This window comes from Ranitomeya variabilis, chromosome 5 (assembly GCF_051348905.1).
Source record: "Ranitomeya variabilis isolate aRanVar5 chromosome 5, aRanVar5.hap1, whole genome shotgun sequence".
NCBI lineage: Eukaryota > Metazoa > Chordata > Amphibia > Anura > Dendrobatidae > Ranitomeya > Ranitomeya variabilis.
The window spans coordinates 253039399-253057736 of record NC_135236.1 but is presented as its reverse complement, the minus strand read 5'-3'; the positions used below and the strand labels follow the sequence as shown (position 1 = coordinate 253057736).

At 42.3% G+C, this 18338-nt stretch overlaps 1 protein-coding gene across 2 annotated transcripts in view; it reads right to left on the bottom strand.

The window, feature by feature from the left end:
- The window catches only part of LOC143775665 (nuclear receptor ROR-alpha), a 502224-nt gene that overhangs the window by 46050 nt on the left and 437836 nt on the right, over window positions 1-18338 (bottom strand). The gene's annotated exons all lie outside the window — the stretch shown is intronic.

The window sequence follows — 18338 nt, the reverse complement described above, 5'->3', positions numbered from 1 at the left end:
CACTGGAAGACCTGGAGTTAGAAAGTCACGTTGGTTACTGAGCGGCAGGTCTTCTTTAGAGATGATGTGACTTGTGTCCCATATTAAATGGATTTAGTTTCTTCTGGTGCTGAAGAGGTTAACGAGCATTTCTATGCTGGTCAGAACCATGCAGCTCCATTTCAGCTGCTTCTGATTTGGTCATTACCTCTTCCTATTTCAACAGGTCAGAACTTATAGTCCCTGCCGGAGAAAGATTAGTCTTCCTATGCTGTGTGCTATAAAGTTAAGTGGGTGGTTGTTGTAGAAGTGTTCTGTTTGCTGTAGTACTTGTGTGTTTTTCTCCTGGTCCCAATTCCCATTTAGTTTATTCCTCCCTGTCCCTATCCTCCTCCCCATTGTTGGTTAGTGCTTTTGTATGATCGAGATTTTCAGTTAACCTTGTTTTGTCTTTGTGTCTTGTTTACCTTACATTTCTGTCCCATGCCTTATGGGCTGGGGGGAGGGGACAGATCAGAGTTTAACAAGAGCTAATAGTCAGCGACTCGGGCCGATCTACCTTCAAGAGTATCCCCGGGACAGAGATAGTTAGGGTTCCAGTTCCAGGGACAGTTTGAGGTCCCCTTTTCTTACTAAAGACCGTTACAGCATGATACAGGGTTCTCCAGGGTCGGGAGGTCATGTGTCTGCAAGTATGCAATAAGCATACTCCTGGTCACAATTAAACTAGACATTGCCATGCGTCTGGATTCAAACCCTTGATACTGTGATCAGCGTCTCTTTCCGCTGAGCCACAGCAAATACCTTGTCTTTGGGTGTTTTATTTCAGTTATCTTTTTTCCTGTCGTTTTTGGGTAAGAGATGTTTTTCATTTACTCTGTTTGTCTGCCCTATCACCTTTCTGGTGCAGATTTATATACCTTTCCCTGTTGGTGTTTTCTGCTAGTGATAGACTTTGTTAGATTCTCTCACTTTGCTGTGGTTTAAAGTACAAGCTGCTAAGGACATTCAGGGTAAGCCACCATCGAGTGGTGTCGCCATTGCATTATCTTAGGGTGCCAACGTCCACGGTCAGGCAGGGATAGACCAGGGTCAGAGAAGAGCTTTTCCTTGTCTAAACAGTTTTCTGTCAAGTTCAGGTATTTGTCTCTCTGGTTTACATGCTACCCATGTGAATGTGCTTTAGAAGTCACAACAGACATGTGTGACCTTGCTCAATGCAAGTTTATTGAGCGAGGCCGGGCACGTCTAGTCTGCATGTGTTCCATTATTTATCAGTGTTTAATGGATCCCCATAGACTTTAATGGCAGAGTCTGATCTGAAAAACGGTGCTGTGAGTATCACTGAACGGATCATTTATTAAAACAGTTGTGTGAATGGAATAATGCAACTCTATGGGTCAGTGTGCTTTTAGTCTAACAAATGGATAGCACATGGATATGGACATCATGTCTGTGCCTGTAGTCTAAGGTTGTCACACATACTTTACCTGTTACGATCTGTTATAGACAGAAATCTGAAAGACAATAAGAGGAGCTCACCACCAATGTAAAAGCATACCGTATTTCGCGGACTATAAGACGCACCGGACCATAAGGCGCACCCCAAATTTGGGGTGAAAATTGCAGAAAAAAAGATTTTTTATAAGATGGGGGTCCGTCTTAGGGCTTGTTTCCACTTGCGAGAAACACGTCCGTGTCTCGCATGTGGAAACCAAGCTCTGGCGCCGGCACTTTGGAGCGGAGCTGTGCAGCTCCATGTGTTCCTATGTGGCCGCACGCTCCGCTCCCAAGTGCCGGCGCCACAGCTTGGTTTCCACATGCGAGACACGGACGTGTTTCTCGCAAGTGGAAACAAGCCCTTATTGTCCGAATTTACAGTATCTTACTTGAGGGCTGGCGGTGGCAGAGCAGGGTCACAAGAGGCATGGTGTCGGCAGAGGTGGGGTGATGCGGTACGGCGTGCACCTGAGCAGGGTCCCTTCCTGCTTAGGTGGGCGACGCCACGGCCTGGTGTCCATGGGAGGGTTGCAGCAGTGGTTACCGGCACAGGTAAGAGAGTTCGCATCTCGGCTTCAGGAAAATGGCCGCCGCGATCCCCATCTGCGCACGCGCGGCATCCCGCGGCCATTTTCCTGAAGCCCCGGGCAGCAGAGCGCTCCATCTGCGCACGGGCGGCCTCAGGAAGATGGCCGCCACCACCGGTAACAACAGGATTCACCCGGCTCTGCTGCATTACCGGGCTGCTGCATCACCTCACCGGGGAAAGGGACCCCGCTCACTGCGCCTTCTCATCCCCGCACCTCTGCCGCCGCACCTCTGCCGCCACGGTAAGCCTGCATTGCGACTATTAGACGCACCCCCCATTTTCCCCCCTTTTTTGGGGGGGAAAAAGTGCGTCTTGTAGTCCGAAAAATACGGTATATCTTTTCCTTATTGCGATGAGAGGGACCAAAAAGAGGTGTGAACTGATGTGATCTTTGCTGAAAACCTGACCCGCACCAATATAACAAAGTGGCCATCAATAAGGTCAGCCATTTGTGAGAGTTTATGTGAGTTATGGAGACTACCAAGCATTTCACCTTCCTCAGACTATAATGAAGGCAGCCACTCATGCACAATCATAACGTCCTCTTCCAAATTGTGTACCCCTAATGTACGGTCTCCATAGCGTGAAGCTACCATGTGATTGATATTTTATAAAATATCATTCATTAAACTCTTTGTTTTCTACTTTACCTCTATTTTTAATCAACACATGGTTATGGCAAAATACAGTTTGCATACAAATGATGCCAAAAATCGCACTTTGTGCGAGCAATGTCTCGAAAAGAACAATGAAAACTACGATCTTTTCAGATATTATAAATATACAGAATATTAAGCAAGGAGCAATACGTTGTGCAGTCACATAAAACCCAGAAGCACTTAAGGATAGCTATGAAACCGTCCTTGAAATACTCCTGAAAAGGCAGCTGCCCTGCAAGACAAAGAGCAATCCAAATACTTCTATAGCGAGAAACATTTGTTATGTGACTAAGACCAGACATCATTCCAGAAATCAATAAGAAACCATTAGGATCACGGTAAGATTTTGGGATTAGTATAAGAGCACAGGAGTAACGCCTAGTTCATATATGGCAGCACAGGCTTTTGGAGTTGGAGTTTTTCATTTACATTAGTCCACTGCAGGTTTTGCCTTGTGAAAAAAAAAAAAAGAATTAAAAACAGAACTAACGTCAGCTCTGAATTCAGTTGAAAGCTTTTGAGTGCTATTTCTGGAATAATAAAAACTGCTTTCTTTTTAGGAGACGCAGAATACATTTTATCTAGGAAGGATTACATCAAGCTAAATTGTAATAACAAAATTCCAGGATGGGCAAATTCTTCCTAACAATTACCGTATGTTACACACATACCCACACCCTAGCAATCTCCATACAGTTTGCATTTATTGTATACTCTTAGAATTCCCATAGATCTGCTCAGTCCGTATATTTAAAGCTTGCTTACTAACAGGCAATCTCTGCATGTGTTGCAGCTATCGAACAGCCGCGACACATGAAGGCGCAAAGATTCGAACATATCTCTTAAGCACACCGAAGACACTCTGTTAGCACCCGAGCATGCACCACTAACACCTTATCCGAGCATGTTCGCTCATCGCCAATCACCTTCCCTCAATAGATTTTCCAGTATGACATGGAGTTGGGACAAATGAGGGTTGACGTTTCCTTTTCTCAGGCACAACGGTTCAGATAATACAGAAGTCACCTAGAGAGCAGTAAGTGTTCTCAGAGCAACTGTACTTCATACACTTCAAAGTGAATTTTGGTCATTGAGATCTTGTTGGTGCTGTCAGTACCCCTATGAGATTGGTGGGAAAAGGAGGACAATAGTACAATCCGGCTCCTGCCATAAATGCTGGGATTGGATATAACTTAGATCCTGGAATATTTCACTCCTTAGGTGATGCGATCCTTGCCAATCGCAGTAGCTAATGTGTTTGACTAAAAGAGGGTGCTCCCTGTCCACCCATTGGCCTACAATGGCATGATCAAGGCGAACTGATCGGTTGCTGCTGAAATCTAAGTACAAGTACTTGAATCTGCAACAGATGGGGCCAATGTCAGCATTATGACAGGCATAACCACTGCACTAATGAAGTAGTGAACTGTATTGGAAAAGTGATTTGTGTGAGTTTGTCAGTTCAAGTCCTGTATGAGACATGTAAAAAAAAAAAGTTTAATAATAATATTTTAGAGTATTAAAACCAGTTGCCCATTAAAAGAATTTAAAAAATTGAAAATATATTACATATAAATCCGTTTCACCGTGTCCATAACACCAAAAGTTATACTTACACAAAATGGCAGCACAAAAAACGGAATAAGAGGTCAACATAAAGAAGATATCAGGGTCTGAGCAGGTAGAAGCTGATGCAGGTGTGTGCTCTGTGTGTAGTTATGCTACAATATTGATTTTTAGGACAGAGAGGTGCTGATACAAATTGGGGATGTGGAGGTGGAGGGGAGGTTGATTGTGGACAGTCCATGTGAGGTGCCTGAAAACCTGCAAATTGGCCTATGTAATTGTTATTCCTGGGTTTCTCTATCATGAGGGTTGTTATGGGTTAAAGCAAATTGAACATCATGAAAATGTTAGTAGGCAAGAGGCCAAAGGAGGCTTGTTCATCATTAGAAATGAAGTAGGCTACAGGGAGAAACTAGCGCTCTATAAAAAGACTACACAGGGAAAGTAGGCCCTGTCCCCTCTCTCCCCCCCCACCCTTGTACTTTTTGCTCCCCATGTCGAAAAGTCTCACTGATCCTGAGGCCACAGGAACCTTCAGAAGATCGAGAGGTGACAAATGGGTGAGATTGTGCCATTTTGTTCAAGTGCACTGGTAACCATGAGCACTATTGTCCACTGATTGATTTTAAATTAAGGTTTTTTTTTTCCTTTTAGGTATGCATATTAAAGGTTAAGTTTTATGAGATAGTTTCTGTCTATGCTGCCGTGCACGAATCTATGATAGTCAGTTGTTATCTGGAGCAGTACGCTTTAGTTTTGATTTGCTGATATTAGAGTTAACAATGACGCCCTCGAAGTTAGAGTTGATTTGTTGATAGTACTTTTAAAAGATCTATAATGTTCAAAAGTTTGGAAACACTAGCAGTAAATAGTAATCAACAAGCATAAACGTGCCAACTAGTCTGTATCAGAACCACCAAGCTCAGAAGCACTAGGAGTAAATAGTAATCAACAAGCATAAAAGTGCCTCCTATAGTGTATGAGAACCACCAAGATCCTGTGCGTCGTATGAGATTTGTAATCATCAAAAGTTTTGTACCACAGTCATGTGAATAAAAAAAAAAAAAAGAAGTCTTGTTTAATGCAATAAGCTCTGTGACAAATGTTTAAAAGGGAAACTCTTGACAACTATCTTACACATTATTAATAAACATGCTGTTGAAACCAATTGTTTTAAACTCATCCAGATAATATATGCATGGAGTTTTAGTTTGCTGTTATTTTAAATAGTCTGCAAATCAAATTACCCGGTGTCCGAAATAGAGAAATTATATTTTGAGACCACTGGGGTCAGGCATATTCCTGTGCCTCTATACGACAGAGTAGAATTTGTTGCACTGATTTAAGAAGCACTCCTCCTCCCATCAAAGTTTTAATACTCTCAACAAATTGTAGTCATCATATTATATATCACTGTTTACTTACAATTGCTCATGTTGCCTTTCTACCCAGTTAATTCTTCTCTTTTTCATTAGGTCTAAGACATCAAATGATCAAAAACAGATTAGCTGTATTCTACTAAGTTCTATGTAGAAACAGGAGGTCAATTTTCCCCTTATGAGTCATAAGTCACTGCAAAAATTCATGGCAGGGGGAGGGGGAGCAGCTGGGTCAGGAGCTGAAGAGGGGAATTATAAATGCAGGGACAAGAGACTCACTGTTTCTACACAGAAAAAAGAATCGAAGAATTAACTGGGCAGAAGGGCAAAATGAGCAATTGTAAGTACACAGTGCTACAGGTGCTTCTCACAAAATTAGAATATCAAAAAGTTAATTTATTTCACTTCTTCAATACATAAAGTGAATCTCATATTATATGGAGTCATTACAAACAGAGTGATCTATTTCAAATGTTTATTTCTGTTAATGTTGATGATTATGGCTTACAGCCAATGAAAACCCAGAAGTCACTATCTCAGTAAATTAGAATAATTAGCAAAAATACCTGCAAAGGCTTCCTAAGTGTTTAAAAAGGTCTCTTAGTCTGTTTCAGTAGGCTCCACAATCATGGGGAAGACTGCTGACTTGACAGATGTTCAGAAGGCAGCCATTGACACACTCCACAAGGAGGGTAAGCCACAAAAGGTCATTGCTAAAAAAGCTGGCTGTTCACAGAGTGCTGTATCCAAGCATATTAATGGAAGGTTGAGTGGAAGGAAAAGGTGTGGTAGAAAAAGAAGCACAAGCAAACGGTATAATCGCAGCCTTGAAAGGATTGTTAAGAAAAGGCCATTCAAAAATTTGGGGAGATTCACAAGGAATGGACTGCTGCTGGAGTCATTGCTGCAAGAGCCACCACACACAGACTTATCCCGGACATGGGCTACAAGTGTCGCATTCCTTGTGTCAAGCCACTCATGACCAATAGACAATGCCAGAAACATCTTACCTGGGCCAAGGAGAAAAACAACTGGACTGTTGCACAGTGGTCCAAGGTGTTGCTTTCAGATGAAAGTAAATTTTACATTTCATTTGGAAATCAAGGTCCCAAAGTCTGGAGGAAGAGTGGACAGGACCACAATCCAAGATGCTTTAGGTCTAGTGTGAAGCTTCCACAATCAGTGATGTTTGGGGGGCCATGTCATCTGCTGGTGTATGTCCACTGTATTTTATCAAGACCAAAGTCAGCGCAGCCGTCTACCAGGACATTTTAGAGCACTTCATGCTTCCCTCTGCCGATAAGCTTTATGGAGATGGAAATGTCATTCTCCAGCTGGACTTAGCACCTATCCACACTGCCAAAAGTACAGTACCAATACCTCAGTGTTTCTCAACTCCAGTCCTCAAGACCCCACAACAGGTCATGTTTTCAGGATTTCCTTAGTATTGCATAGGCGATTGATTTAATGCTTGAGCAGGTGATGAAATTATCACCTGTGCAATACTAAGGAAATCCTGAAAGCGTGACCTGTTGTGGGGTCTTCAAGACTGGAGTTGAGAGACACTGCAATACCTGGGTTAAAAACCATCAGTATCAATGTGCTTGATTGGCCAGCAAACTTGCCTGACCGTAACTCCATAGAGAGTCTATGAGGTCAAGAGGAGGATCAGACACCAGATCCAACAATGCAGACGAGATAAAGGCTGCTTTCAAAGCAACCTGGGCTTCCATAACACCTCAGCAGTGTCACAGGCTAATTACCTCCATGGGACGCCACGTTGATGCAGTAATCGATGCAAGGAAGCCCCAACCAAGTATTGAGTGCATTTAATGAATATGCATTTCAGTAGGCCAACATTTTGGATTTTAACCCCTTCATGACCCAGCCTATTTTGGCCTTAATGACCTTGCCGTTTTTTGCAATTCTGACCAGTGTCCCTTTATGAGGTAATAACTCAGGAACGCTTCAACGGATCCTAGCGATTCTGAGATTGTTTTTTCGTGACATATTGGGCTTCATGTTAGTGGTAAATTTAGGTCGATAATTTTTGAGTTTATTTGTGAAAAAAACGGAAATTTGGCAAAAAATTTGAAAATTTCGCAATTTTCACATTTTGAATTTTTATTCTGTTAAACCAGAGAGTTATGTGACACAAAATAGTTAATAAATAACGTTTCCCACATGTCTACTTTACATCAGCACAATTTTGGAAACAATTTTTTTTTTGCTAGGAAGTTATAAGGGTTAAAATTTGACCAGTGATTTCTCATTTTTACAACAAAATTTACAAAACCATTTTTTTTAGGGACCACCTCACATTTGAAGTCATTTTGAGGGTTCTATATGGCTGAAAATACCCAAAAGTGACACCATTCTAAAAACTGCACCCCTCAAGGTGCTCAAAACCACATTCAAGAAGTTTATTAACCCTTCAGGTGTTTCACAGCAGCAGAAGCAACATGGAAGTAAAAAATGAACATTTAACTTTTTAGTCACAAAAATGATCTTTTAGCAACAATTTTTTTATTTTCCCAAGGGTAAAAGGAGAAACTGGACCAGGGACGTTGTTGTCCAATTTGTCCTGAGTACGCTGATACCTCATATGTGGGGGTAAACCACTGTTTGGGCGCACGGCAGAACTCGGAAGGGAAGGAGCGCCATTTGACTTTTTGAATGAAAAATTGGCTCCAATCTTTAGCGGACACCATGTCGCGTTTGGAGAGCCCCCGTGTGCCTAAACATTGGAGCTCCCCCACAAGTGACCACATTTTGGAAACTAGACCCCCCAAGGAACTTATCTAGAAGCATAGTGAGCACTTTAAACCCCCAGGTGCTTCACAAATTGATCCGTAAAAATGAAAAAGTACTTTTTTTTCACAAAAAAATTATTTTAGCCTTAATTTTTTCATTTTCACATGGGCAACAGGATAAAATGGATCCTAAATTTTGTTGGGCAATTTCTCCTGAGTACACCAATACCTCACATGTGGGGGTAAACCACTGTTTGGGCACATGGTAAGGCTCGGAAGGGAAGGAGCGCCATTTGACTTTTTGAATGGAAAATTATCTCCATCGTTAGCGGACACCATGTCGCGTTTGGAAAGCCCCTGTGTGCCTAAACATTGGAGCTCCTCCACAAGTGACCCCATTTTGGAAACTAGACCCCCCAAGGAACTCATCCAGAGGCATAGTGAGCACTTTAAACCCCCAGGTGCTTCACAAATTGATCCGCAAAAATGAAAAAGTACTTTTTTTTCACACAAAATTTCTTTTAGCCTCAATTCTTTCATTTTCACATGGGCAACAGGATAAAATGGATCCTAAAATTTGTTGGGCAATTTCTCCTGAGTATGCCGATACCTCATATGTGGGGGTAAACCACTGTTTGGGTGCACGGCAAGGCTCGGAAGGGGAGGCGTGCCATTTGACTTTTTGAATGGAAAATTAGCTCCAATCGTTAGCGGACACCATGTCGCGTTTGGAGAGCCCCTGTGTGCCTAAACATTGGAGCTCCCCTACAAGTGACCCCATTTTGGAAACTAGACCCCCCAAGAAACTTATCTAGATGCATAGTGAGCACTTATAACCCCCAGGTGCTTCACAGAAGTTTATAACGCAGAGCCGTGAAAATAAAAAAATAATTTTTCTTTCCTCAAAAATGATTTTTAGCCCAGAATTTTTTATTTTCCCAAGGGTAATAGGAGAAATTGGACCCCAAATGTTGTTGTCCAGTTTGTTCTGAGTACGATGATACCCCATATGTGGGGGTAAACCACTGTTTGGGCGCACGGCAGGGCTCGGAAGGGAAGGCACGCCATTTGGCTTTTTGAATGGAAAATTAGCTCCAATCATTAGCGGACACCATGTCGCGTTTGGAGAGCCCCTGTGTGCCTAAACATTGGAGCTCCCGCACAAGTGACCCCATTTTGGAAACTAGACCTCCCAAGGAACTAATCTAGATGTGTGGTGAGCACTTTGAACCCCCAAGTGCTTCACAGAAGTTTATAACGCAGAGCCATGAAAATAAAAAATAATTTTTCTTTTCTCAAAAATGATTTTTTAGCCCACAATTTTTTATTTTCCCAAGGGTAACAGGAGAAATTGGACCCCAAACGTTGTTGTCCAGTTTCTCCTGAGTACGCTGATACCCCATATGTGGGGGTAAACCACTGTTTTGGCACACGTCGGGGTTCGGAAGGGAAGTAGTGACGTTTTGAAATGCAGACTTTGATGGAATGCTCTGCGGGCGTCATGTTGCTTTTGCAGAGCCCCTGATGTGCCTAAACAGTAGGAACTCCCCACAATTGACTCCATTTTGGAAACTAGACCCCCAAGGGAACTTATCTAGATGTGTAGTGAGCACTTTGAACCCCCAAGTGCTTCACAGAAGTTTATAACGCAGAGCCGTGAAAATAATAAATGTGTTTCCTTTCCTCAAAAATATTTTTTTAGCCCAGAATTTTTTATTTTTGCAAGAGTAACAGGAGAAATTGGACCCCAAAAGTTGTTGTCCAGTTTCTCCTGAGTACGCTGATACCCCATATGTGGGGGTAAACCACTGTTTGGGCACATGCCGGGGCTCGGAAGGGAAGTAGTGACGTTTTGGAATGCAGACTTTGATGGAATGGTCTGCGGGCATCATGTTACGTTTGCAGAGTCCCTGATATGCCTAAACAGTAGAAACCCCCCACAAGTGACCCCATTTTGGAAACTAGACCCCCCAAGGAACTTATCTAGATGTGTGGTGAGCACGTTCAACCCCCAAGTGCTTCACAGAAGTTTACAACGCAGAGCCGTGAAAATAAAAAATCATTTTTCTTTCCTCAAAAAAGATGTTTTAGCAAGCAATTTTTTATTTTCACAAGGGTAACAGGAGAATTTGGACCCCAATATTTGTTGCCCAGTTTGTTGGGAGTACGCTGATACCCCATATGTGGGGGTAAACCACTGTTTGGGCACACGTCAGGGCTCAGAAGGGAAGTAGTGACATTTGAAATGCAGACTTTGATGGAATGGTCTGCGGGCGTCACATTGCATTTGCAGAGCCCCTGATGTGCCTAACCAGTAGAAACACCCCACAAGTGACCCCATTTTGGAAACTAGACCCCCGAAGGAACTTATCTAGATGTGTGGTGAGCACTTTCAACCCCCAAGTGCTTCACAGAAGTTTATAACGCAGAGCCGTGAAAATAAAAAATAATTGTTCTTTCCTCAAAAATTATGTTTTAGCAAGTAATTTTTTATTTTTGCAAGGGTAACAGGAGAAATTAGACCCCAACAGTTGTTGCCCAGTTTGTCCTGAGTACGCTGGTACCCCAAATGTGGGGGTAAACCACTGTTTGGGCGCACGTCGGGGCTTGGAAGGGCGGGAGCACCATTTGACTTTTTGAACGCAAGATTGGCTGGAATCAATGGTGGCGCCATGTTGCGTTTGGAGACCCCTGATGTGCCTAAACAGTGGAAACCCCTCAATTCTAACTTCAACACTAACCCCAACACACCCCTAATCCTAATCCCAACTGTAGCCATAACCCTAATCACAACCTTAACCCCAACACACCCCTAACCACAACCCTAACCGCAACACACCCGTAACCCTAATTCCAACCCTAATCCTAACCCTAATCCCAACCGTAACCCTAATCCCAACCCTAACCACAACTGTAACCCCAACACACCCCTAACCCTATCCGTAACCCTAACCACAAGCCTAATCTTAACCCTATTTCAAACCCTAGCCCTAATTCCAACCCTAACTGTAATCCTAACCCTAAGGCTATGTGCCCACGTTGCGGATTCGTGTGAGATTTTTCCGCACGATTTTTGAAAAATCTGCAGGTAAAAGGCACTGCGTTTTACCTGCGGATTTACAGCAGATTTCCAGTGTTTTTTTTGTGCAGATTTCACCTGCGGATTCCTATTGAGGAACAGGTGTAAAACGCTGCGGAATCCGCACAAAGAATTGACATGCTGCGGAAAATACAACGCAGCGTTTCTGCACGGAATTTTCCGCACCATGGGCACAGCGGATTTGGTTTTCCTTAGGTGTACATGGTACTGTAAACCTGATGGAAAACTGCTTCGAATTCGCAGCGGCCAATCCGCTGCGGATCCGCTGCCAATCCGCGGCCAATCCGCTGCGGATCCGCGGCCCATCCGCTGCGGATCCGCGGCCCATCCGCTGCGGATCCGCGGCCCATCCGCTGCGGATCCGCGGCCCATCCGCTGCGGATCCGCGGCCCATCCGCTGCGGATCCGCGGCCCATCCGCTGCGGATCCGCGGCCCATCCGCTGCGGATCCGCGGCCCATCCGCTGCGGATCCGCGGCCCATCCGCTGCGGATCCGCGGCCGATCCGCTGCGGATCCGCGGCCGATCCGCTGCGGATCCGCGGCCGATCCGCTGCGGATCCGCGGCCGATCCGCTGCGGATCCGCGGCCGATCCGCTGCGGATCCGCGGCCGATCCGCTGCGGATCCGCTGCGGATCCGCTGCGGATCCGCGGCCGATCCGCTCTGTGTGCACATGCCATAACCCTACCCCTAACCCTAACCCTACCCGTAACCCTAACCCTACCCCTAGTTCTAACCCTAATTCTAACCCTAACCCTAGTGGAAAAAGAAAAAAAAAATATTTTCTTTATTTTATTATTGTCCCTACCTATGGGGGTGATAAAGGGGGGGGGTTTATTTATTATTTTTTTATTTTGATCGCTGTGATAGAACCTACCACAGCGATCAAAATGTACCTCTAATGAATCTGCCGGCCGGCGGGCGCACTGAGCATGCGCCCGCCATTTTGGAAGATGGCGGCGCCCATGATGGAGGCGGACGGGGGACCGGGAGCCTCGGTAAGTATAAGGGGGGGGAGATCGGGGCACGAGGGGGGCGTCGGAGCACGGGGGGGTGACATAGGAGCAGGGGGGGAGCGGGCAGGAGGACGGGGGAGCGGGCAGGAGGACGGGGGAGCGGACAGCAGGACGGGGGAGCCGGCAGGCGGACGGAGGGGACCGGACCCTATAACGGAGCACTGGGGGGGCGATCGGTGGGGTGTGGGGGGGGTCACATTAGTGTTTCCAGCCATGGCCGATGATATTGCAGCATCGGCCATGGCTGGATTGTAATATTTCACCAGTTTTTTAGGTGAAATATTACAAATCGCTCTGATTGGCAGTTTCACTTTCAACAGCCAATCAGAGCGATCGTAGCCACGGGGGGGTGAAGCCACCCCCCCTGGGCTGAAGTACCACTCCCCCTCTCCCTGCAGATCGGGTAAAATAGGAGTTAACCCTTTCACCCGATCTGCAGGGATGCGATCTTTCCATGACGCCACATAGGCGTCATAGGTCGGATTGGCACGGGTTTTCATGACGCCTACGTGGCGTCAAAGGTCGGGAAGGGGTTAAAATCATTTTTCAAGCTTGTGTTATAAAGTATTCTAATATACTGAGATAATGACTTTCGGGTTTTCATTGGCTGTAAGCCATAATCCTAAACATTAACAGAAATAAACACTTGAAATAGATCACTCTGTTTGTATTGACTCTATAATATACGAGTTTCACTTTTTGTATTGAAGAACTGAAATAAATTAACTTTTTGATGATATTCTAATTTTGTGAGAAGCACCTGTATATAACATGATGACTGCAATATATTTAGAGGATAAAAACTTTGGTGGGAGGAGTGCTTCTTTTAAAATTGCATAATATTATACATCAACATCATAAAGGCAGATGAGAAAGGCCTCAGGCCACTTTCATATGGTAATATAATGTTCCATTTTTCCCCCAGTATGTGTAAGCCAAAACTAGGAAAGGAACCTACAAATAGAAAGCATAATAAAGGATGTACACATTAGACCCACTATTGGTGTTGGCTTACAGATCCGATGCAAAATACTGACCTAAATACTGCCATGTGAAAGTTGCCTTAGGGGGAGTACTGGAAAAAAGTGTAGTGTTTCAGGAAGAGTCCATTAAAAATACCATTTTAAAGAAAACTGCAGTATAAATATATGTATCATGTAGATGGTATTCAATATAGGGCTTCGCACATTGGGCTATGGTGAGATTTCTAGAAGTAGTGTATTTACTGACAAATGCCAGTAAGACAAAACAATTACATTCAGCTAATCATAGTAAAGGCAGAGCGGCAGTGATTTCAGCAAAATAAAGTAAGTTTCAGTATTAATATTCATTTCTACTAAATATAGACCTCTCATCATAATCCTTTTCTCCTAATTTCTCTATGAATTCAAATAATTGGAGCATGGCAAATACAGACCACAAAGGTTTCTGCTGAGAAAACATGGAAAGGGATCTGCACTGCTCTGCATAAGTCAGGACAAATAGCCACCGCGGATACAATGATTGTTGCTTTGCATGTCATGTATATACAATAGAAGGCAAATTAAAATTCAGATTGGTTCACAGTCCTTTCTCTGGACAGACTTAAAGAGGTAGGAAGCCACCCTCTCTGCAACAACAGTTCTCCAGCTGCTACCAGGAGACTCCATAGCTTCAGGACATTTGCTCCAGATGTGCCCTCTGTCTTGGAAGGGCATCCACGTGAATTCAGGTTACCAAGGACACCAGTGACTGGTACAGAACCACAGTAACTCCTAGGATAATGGTTTTCAATGTGTAACTCAGTGGTTAGAAATAATTGTAGATCTTTAGCTATTAACGACAAAAAAAAAAAGCACAAATTGTTCTATATTTTCATGGGCCACTCGGTATATCGTAGGTTCGATTTCCAAGAAACACCCGCGCAAAAGAAAGAATTGCTCCTGAGAGTGGGCAGAGGTGGAAAAATATTCACCGATGCGTAAGGTTAAACCTCAATGTGACACGGTCCTACTTCCTGCCTTTTTACTATTTCTCAAGCACGGTGGCTCAGTGGTCCTGGGTTCATATCCCACCAAGGACAACATCTGCAAGGAGTTTGTATGTTCTCCCCGTGTTTGCGTGGATTTCCTCCGGGTTCTCCGGTTTCCCACCACACTCCACAGACATACTGATAGGGAATTTAGATTGGGAACCCCAATGGGGATAGTGATGATAATGTATGTAAAGCGCTACGTAATTAATGGTGCTATATAAGTGGGTAAAATAAATCTCATATATTACATATATTAATAGTAGGAATAGTAGGAGCATCTGTCTACTTTCATTGATGAGGCCGTTTCATCTCTTCATGTCCCATCATATCATAAAGGTACAAATCGAAACGCAACGGTAAAATGTGTCCCAATAATAATAATAATAATAATAATACAGGTAATAGTGGTGATTAATTATTGAGTCATATCTGACACAATTTATCCCATGACTTGCACTCTATAATTGCTGACACATTCCCTCAGGTGAATACCTATAGTATAGCTGCTTGGTACCTCTCATACCAGCCATGGAGCCATCTTTCCACGTATTAGAAATTAATCACAATTCTATCTCATTAAAACCTACTAAAAGTAAATCTGTACTTGTTAGAAATAAACTAAAATATTTCTACATTTTGATAAAGACTTGCAATTTTACGTAAAATGATTCTTCACCACTGGAAATCCCTTTATTAACAGGCTCACATAAAATAAAAAATATACTTACTACTTGGCCCGAGAGATATTTAGGACTTTTTTAGAAAATAGTGGACAATCCCTTCAATATTAGCAAATTTTAGCATTTAAGATTTGGCAAATTTATTGCCTTTTTGGCTCGTTATTCAACCATGGCACATATCTTGGATGAGGACAAAAGTAATAGTCATCTTTTTCAACAAATTTAACCCTTGGGGACATAAACAACTAAACATAGCAAACAACAAATATTCAGTTTGCCTATATTCTAGAAAATGAGTCTGTCTATACCATTGTGTAAAAAGAAGGGGCAATGCTAAAGCTCCAAGCAGCCAAATGATGCAGATGTGACACATAGTGGACCAATTTTAAGACAAGTCATGAATCAAAACCTGATTTTCTTAGCTTTTGTATTTTTTTTTTTTTTTTAATTGCTCTGGCCTACTAATTCCTAAAAATGAAAATATTGAGACAGCAAGTAAAAACTTTAAAACTGTCCCACGTAAATAAAGTCTTTACGTGTAAGACCTAGATCGGGCTTAACACAAATAAGTCAATATCAATCAGGATTAGATTGCAAGAAAAGCATGAGGCTTTATGGCCAAGACAATTTAGGTATATAATATGCCATAAATATGCAATATAATGGGAGTTCAAAGAAATAATGTTATTTCTCATGCCTTTATTAGGCAGCAGTAGCTTTTCTCAGTCTATTGCTTGGATATAGTGACATCTTCATCTATTCTCCTTCTGCCCATGCTGGATATATATGTTGCATATGAAGGATAGTAGGTTTTTATAGCATACTTTTAGTACTAGACAGACATTCCTGACTCCTGTGTAAAATTTTCCACTTGAGCAGTCATGTTTGCCGTACACATGTTATCATATTGAGTACATGGTCACCCACAACCACATCATTATGACAGAAGTACAAATTAGAAGGACTTACTGTAAAGTTTGGTTGGAAAAAAGACCTACATCCGCTACGTGCAACTTTACAAATCTGTTACATCTATAAATATATCATAATTTGATATATTCCTGTGAAAAGATCAAGTTGTTACTTCATGTAAGAAGGAAAGACAGGAGTGGCAGAAACCAATTATTTCATTAAATATTATAATATTCAAAGAGAACTTATAAATAGTCTTTATGATGGGCAGCCATCTAATCAGCCAATGATAAACCCCTACTACTTAGCTTCAATCTTCTTTTTAAAAGACCGTAAACTAAATCTGACTTAAGGTTCCAAGTCACTCACGTTGCATAATTTCTGACTTTCGCATATATACAATTGTCAGATTTCTGCTTTCTCATTTTCATGTATGATCTGGGCCTCAATGAGGAAAGCGCAGAAGCCACAAAGTAATAATAAGAGTAGAAAACATCTGAACAATATCGGAAATTTTGTCCAAATAAGTCTGAACTACCATAAAAGTTGATGACATGTATTAAAAGATACATTGTTTCCAGCGCATTTTTTTTTATTTAACTGCAATCCATTGGGAATTTCTCCCAAAACGCTACTGAATTTGTTGAAATGTACAAGGTTATGGAGTAAATTAGATTAGCGGTATCTATATAAAACAAGCACAGTAACCACTACAATGTAGCGGAGAAGTTATTACAGCATCGCCCTAAGACCTCATTCAGATGGCCATTTTTCACGCACGTGCTTACTCTGTGTTGCTCATGGACGGAACACAACATTAGAGTCTACGGGGCTGTTCACATGTCTGTTTTTTCCCACTGCGAGTCCGCTAACAAAAAAAAAAAAAAAAAATCACAGCCATGTCCATTTTTGATCCAAGTCATGAATCAAAATCACCCATACATGTCTATGGGAAAATGAAGATCACAGACAGCATATGGCTGCACACAACCTGTGTGCTGATCCTTCCACTGTAATTTGTGGGAGATATATTGCAAGTTTGGGCTTTTTTTTTTTTAGTTTTTTTTGCAAAAATCACAGATTGTAAAAACTAACCCACTAACCAAACACCAAGGCTTTATTCACACATCAGTATTCGTATGCCAAAACCAGGGGTGTCTCCAAAACAGGTGTCAATCTTTCAACGATAGTTTTTCTCTGTAGGTTATTACACTCCTGGTTTTGGCACACAAAACACTCAATGCAAAAATACTGACGCGTGAATAAGCCCCAATACAAATCGGATCCTGCACACTGATGAAAATGGGACATGTGAATGAGGCCTTATGTGAACAATGGGACAGAAACTAAAGAAACTAAAGATCCAGTTGTCTTTGGTCTGTTTTACTTATTTGGATGAAACGACCGATTTCATATTCATTTCATTATTATATGATATCGCATTAAGGGCGATAATAAACAGAATAAGAAAATGCTGATTCATAGAAGTGATTGTGGTGAAGATACAGGCTTACACTTTCTAGGTGTTTTAACTACTATTCACAATGTATATATTAAGTGGTCCACCAAGGCCAAACATCTTATATATCACAACTATATCAAGCCACACTGCTGTTTTATAGCTTAACCACAAAAATGGTCAGTGTCGGGCATCACTTTCACTTTTTAGAATTGTAATGTTTGCATGCTGTTACTTCCCCAATAGAACATCCTATGGCTTCAGCTGACAGTGACAATCTGTATGTGCAGCGGACGCTGTCCTGCCTGGGAATTATGCTAGAAAATCGATTCATTTTTGGTTTTGATAAATTTGAAGTCCCTATGTTATGATCTCGGGATTGTTTAATGATCCCATAGAGCGGTATGGCCATTTAAACCATCCGTCACCATTATACTTTAGGTTTTGTCAACCTTCTGGATGCCTATGGGAATGAGCACATTTCTACTGAATGTACAATCTTCAAGACTTTAATGTAGTTTCTGTTTTAATGCCCTTTTTTACTTTTAATCAGTGACTATAGAGTATATAGGTATGCCTAGTTCCCTGAATACAGGTTGAACAAGAGAAACAAGTGGTTCTTGCTTTCGGCAAAATATGTATTCACAGTGCTGCCTCCAATAACCCCAATGTAGAATATTCTCCAGTTTCCTCATGCAGAGGGCCCAAATTACATAAAAATCGCAATATATT